Genomic DNA, 6,000 nt, shown 5'->3' with positions numbered 1-6,000 from the left:
AGTGCATCAAGTGGGTAAATATCAGTGGACTATTTTATGTTGTTACTGACCCATTTGGGACTGTAGGTAAATGAAACCCCACATTTTAGACAAATGGGGGCGCTAATGAGCCACTTAAGAGACCCACCTTTGTCTGACCTTTTTGTCCACACTTAACAGCCGACAAATGTGATGTATGCGTCAAATTTCAAGTTAATCTAAGCACACCAAAAGCCATAAATATGCCTGAAAAAGAAAGAAAGTTTGACGCTTTGCCATGTGAACAGCGTTCAAGATAGCAAAAATCCCTACGCAATTTATCATCTACAATGTCTAAGCATCATGTTGACCACTTTTGGTGTCAATCGCATGAATCCTCTAGGAGGAGTATTTAAAAGTCCATTGCATGCAACTGTGAAAAAATCCACCTTTGTGACTGACACACTTCCTGGTGCCTGTTGGTGGCGCTATGTCCGAGATTCACAATAGGCACATCGATGCGATCGGAATCCTTGGCCGAACATACACACCGCGTGTCATCCCAATAAGACATTTTTTGCTTTAGATATTAGACACTTCCTGTTTCTCTGAATTCGCCATAATTTTGTCGCCTCGCCATGGCAGCACCGTTCGAGATATCAAAAATCCCTTCGCAATTTAGCAAGTGCAATGTCTTGGCATCATGTTCACAACGTTTGATGTCAATCGCATGAATTCCCTAGGAGGAGTATTTAAAAGTTCACCGCATGCACTTATAAAACAATCCAAAATGGCCGACTTCCTGTTGGGCGGAGCTCATAGTTTAGAGCGCGAAAGTTGTTCGGGTCGATGAGATCTATATGCGTACCAACTCTTGTACATGTGCGTACATAATTGCCCGATCTGTGCACCAATGTTTGTTTTTGCATTACAGGGGGCGCTACAGAGCCCCCCTGCCACGCCCGTATTCCAACCTTTGTCCAATCCTAGTGTCGCGCGACTCTGACGTGTGTGCCAAATTTCAAGAGTTTTCGAGCATGTTAAGGGACCCCAATTGGCCAATTTTTGGTAAAAAAAAAAAAAAAAAAAAAAAAAAAAAAAAAAATAATAATAATAATAATACTCCCGAGGAAAAACAATAGGTCTTCGCACCATTCGGTGCTCAGGCCCTAAATATAGCTGCAAGCAGCGATGACGGGCCTTCGCACGTTTGTTCATCGCTATACGGTGCCTTCCAGAAAACAATGCACGGTGGGCAAGTGCATCAAGTGGGTAAATATCAGTGGACTATTTTATGTTGTTACTGACCCATTTGGGGACTGTAGGTAAATGAAACCCCACATTTTAGACAAACGGGGGCGCTAGTGAGCCACTTAAGAGACACACCTTTGTCTGACCTTTTTGTCCACACTTAACAGCCGACAAATGTGATGTATGTGTCAAATTTCAAGTTAATCTAAGCACGCCAAAAGACTTAAATATGCCTGAAAAAGAAAGTAAAGTTTGACACGTTACCATGAGAACAGTGTTTGAGATATCAAAAATCCGTTCGCAATTTCGCATCTGCAATATCTCTGCACCATGTTGGCCAAGTCTGGTCTCAATTGCATGAATCCCCTAGGAGGAGTATTTAAAAGTTTACTGCATGAAGCTGACAAAAAATCCACCTTTGTGACTGACACACTTCCTGGGGCCTGTTGGTGGCGCTATACCTGGGACTCACAATAAGCACATAGATGCGATCGGAATCCTTGGCCGAACATACACACCGCGTGTCATCACAATAAGACATTTTTTGCTTTAGATATTAGACACTTTCTGTTTCTCTGAATTCGCCATAATTTTGTCGCCTCGCCATGGCAGCACCGTTCGAGATATCGAAACTCACTTCGCAATTTAGCAAGTGCAATGTCTCGGCATCATGTTCACCACTTTTGGTGTCAATCGCATGAATCCTCTAGGAGGAGTATTTAAAAGTTCATTGCATGCAACTGTGAAAAAATCCACCTTTGTGACTGACACACTTCCTGGGGCCTGTTGGTGGCGCTATACCCGGGACTCACAATAAGCACATCGATGCGATCGGAATCCTTGGCCGAACATACACACCGCGTGTCATCACAATAAGACATTTTTTGCTTTAGATATTAGACACTTTCTGTTTCTCTGAATTCGCCATAACTTTGTCGCCTCGCCATGGCAGCACCGTTCGAGATATCAAAAATCCCTTCGCAATTTAGCAAGTGCAATGTCTTGGCATCATGTTCACCACTTTTGGTGTCAATCGCATGAATTCCCTAGGAGGAGTATTTAAAAGTTCACCACATGCAACTGTTGTGACTGACACACTTCCTGGCGCCTGTTGGTGGCGCTATGTCCGAGATTCACAATAAGCACATCGATGCGATCGGAATCCTTGGCCGAACATACACACCGCGTGTCATCCCAATAAGACATTTTTTGCTTTAGATATTAGACACTTCCTGTTTCTCTGAATTCGCCATAACTTTGTCGCCTCGCCATGGCAGCACCGTTCGAGATATCAAAAATCCCTTCGCAATTTAGCAAGTGCAATGTCTTGGCATCATGTTCACAACGTTTGATGTCAATCGCATGAATTCCCTAGGAGGAGTATTTAAAAGTTCACCGCATGCACTTATAAAACAATCCAAAATGGCCGACTTCCTGTTGGGCGGAGCTCATAGTTTAGAGCGCGAAAGTTGTTCGGGTCGATGAGATCTATATGCGTACCAACTCTCGTACATGTGCGTACATAATTGCCCGATCTGTGCACCAATGTTTGTTTTTGCATTACAGGGGGCGCTACAGAGCCCCCCTGCCACGCCCGTATTCCAACCTTTGTCCAATCCTAGTGTCGCGCGACTCTGACGTGTGTGCCAAATTTCAAGAGTTTTCGAGCATGTTAAGGGACCCCAATTGGCCAATGTGTGGGAAAAAAAAAAAAAAAAAAAAAAAAAAAAAAAAATAATACTCCCGAGGAAAAACAATAGGTCTTCGCACCATTCGGTGCTCAGGCCCTAAATATAGCTGCAAGCAGCGATGATGGGCCTTCGCACGTTTTTTCATCGCTATACGGTGCCTTCCAGAAAACAATGCACGGTGGGCAAGTGCATCAAGTGGGTAAATATCAGTGGAATATTTTATGTTGTTACTGACCCATTTGGGGACTGTAGGTAAATGAAACCCCACATTTTAGACAAACGGGGCGCTAGTGAGCCACTTAAGAGACACACCTTTGTCTGACCTTTTTGTCCACACTTAACAGCCGACAAATGTGACGAATTTCAAGTTAATCTAAACACGCCAAAAGCCTTAAATATGCCTGAAATAAAAGTAAAATTTGACACGATGCCATGGCAACAGTGTTTGAGATATCAAAAATCCGTTCGCAATTTCGCATCTGCATTATCTCTGCATCATGGTGGCCAAGTCTGGTCTCAATTGCATGAATCCCCTAGGAGGAGTATTTAAAAGTTTACCACATGCAGCTGACAAAAAATCCACCTTTGTGACTGACACACTTCCTGGGGCCTGTTGGTGGCGCTATACCCGGGACTCACAATAAGCACATCGATGCGATCGGAATCCTTGGCCGAACATACACACCGCGTGTCATCACAATAAGACATTTTTTGCTTTAGGTATTAGACACTTTCTGTTTCTCTGAATTCGCCATAACTTTGTCGCCTCGCCATGGCAACACCGTTCGAGATATCAAAAATCCCTTCGCAATTTAGCAAGTGCAATGTCTCGGCATCATGTTCACCACGTTTGATGTCAATCGCATGAATTCCCTAGGAGGAGTATTTAAAAGTTCACCACATGCAACTGTTGTGACTGACACACTTCCTGGTGCCTGTTGGTGGCGCTATGTCCGAGATTCACAATAGGCACATCGATGCGATCGGTATCCTTGGCCGAACATACACACCACGTGTCATCCCAATAAGACATTTTTTGCTTTAGATATTAGACACTTCCTGTTTCTCTGAATTCGCCATAACTTTGTCACCTCGCCATGGCAGCACCGTTCGAGATATCAAAAATCCCTTCGCAATTTAGCAAGTGCAATGTCTCGGCATCATGTTCACAACGTTTGATGTCAATCGCATGAATTCCCTAGGAGGAGTATTTAAAAGTTCACCGCATGCACTTATAAAACAATCCAAAATGGCCGACTTCCTGTTGGGTGGAGCATAGTTTAGAGCGCGAAAGTTGTTCGGGTCGATGAGATCTATATGTGTACCAACTCTCGTACATGTGCGTACATAATTGCCCGATCTGTGCACCAATGTTTGTTTTTGCATTACAGGGGGTGCTACAGAGCCCCCCTGCCACGCCCGTATTCCAACCTTTGTCCAATCCTAGTGTCGCGCGACTCTGACGTGTGTGCCAAATTTCAAGAGTTTTCGAGCATGTTAAGGGACCCCAATTGGCCAATGTGTGGGGAAAAAAAAAATAAATAAAAAAATTAAAAAATAATACTCCCGAGGAAAAACAATAGGTCTTCGCACCATTCGGTGCTCAGGCCCTAAATATAGCTGCAAGCAGCGATGACGGGCCTTCGCACATTTGTTCATCGCTATACGGTGCCTTCCAGAAAACAATGCACGGTGGGCAAGTGCATCAAGTGGGTAAATATCAGTGGACTATTTTATGTTGTTACTGACCCATTTGGGGACTGTAGGTAAATGAAACCCCACATTATAGAGAAATGGGGGCGCTAGTGAGCCACTTAAGAGACACACCTTTGTCTGACCTTTTTGTCCACACTTAACAGCCGACAAATGTGATGTATGTGTCAAATTTCAAGTTAATACAAGCACGCCAAAAGCCTTAAATATGCCTGAAATAAAAGTAAACTTTGACACGATGCCATGGCAACAGTGTTTGAGATATCAAAAATCCGTTCGCAATTTCGCATCTGCAATATCTCTGCGTCATAGTGGCCAAGTCTGGTCTCAATTGCATGAATCCCCTAGGAGGAGTATTTAAAAGTTTACCGCATGAAGCTGACAAAAAATCCACCTTTGTGACTGACACACTTCCTGGGGCCTGTTGGTGGCGCTATACCCGGGACTCACAATAAGCACATCGATGCGATCGGAATCCTTGGCCGAACATACACACCGCGTGTCATCACAATAAGACATTTTTTGCTTTAGATATTAGACACTTTCTGTTTCTCTGAATTCGCCATAACTTTGTCGCCTCGCCATGGCAGCACCGTTCGAGATATCAAAAATCCCTTCGCAATTTAGCAAGTGCAATGTCTTGGCATCATGTTCACCACTTTTGGTGTCAATCGCATGAATTCCCTAGGAGGAGTATTTAAAAGTTCACCGCATGCACTTATAAAACAATCCAAAATGGCCGACTTCCTGTTGGGCGGAGCTCATAGTTTAGAGCGCGAAAGTTGTTCGGGTCGATGAGATCTATATGCGTACCAACTCTCGTACATGTGCGTACATAATTGCCCGATCTGTGCACCAATGTTTGTTTTTGCATTACAGGGGGCGCTACAGAGCCCCCCTGCCACGCCCGTATTCCAACCTTTGTCCAATCCTAGTGTCGCGCGACTCTGACGTGTGTGCCAAATTTCAAGAGTTTTCGAGCATGTTAAGGGACCCCAATTGGCCAATGTGTGGGGAAAAAAAAAAAAAAAAAAAAAAAAAAAAATAATACTCCCGAGGAAAAACAATAGGGCTTCACACCATTCGGTGCTCAGGCCCTAATAAGATATATTTAAATGTGTTTGTATTTAACCCCAATGAGCAAGTCTGAGGTGACTCAGGGGTCTGTGATGAGGAAAAACTCCCTTGAATGGTAAAGGAAGAAACTTTAAGAGGAACCAGACTCAAAGGGGAACCTCATCCTCATATGGGTGACACTGGAGGGTGTGATTATAAATATACAGTCTGACAAATGTTGTATTGATGCAAAAGATCACATGGAGTTCACATCTCGTCTTTAGTATCACAGAGTCTAACTGGAGCTGGTAGATCTCTAGATGCCTCAGGT

This window comes from Tachysurus vachellii, chromosome 24 (genome assembly GCF_030014155.1).
Source record: "Tachysurus vachellii isolate PV-2020 chromosome 24, HZAU_Pvac_v1, whole genome shotgun sequence".
Lineage (NCBI taxonomy): Eukaryota > Metazoa > Chordata > Actinopteri > Siluriformes > Bagridae > Tachysurus > Tachysurus vachellii.
Note: the sequence above shows the minus strand (reverse complement) of the source record.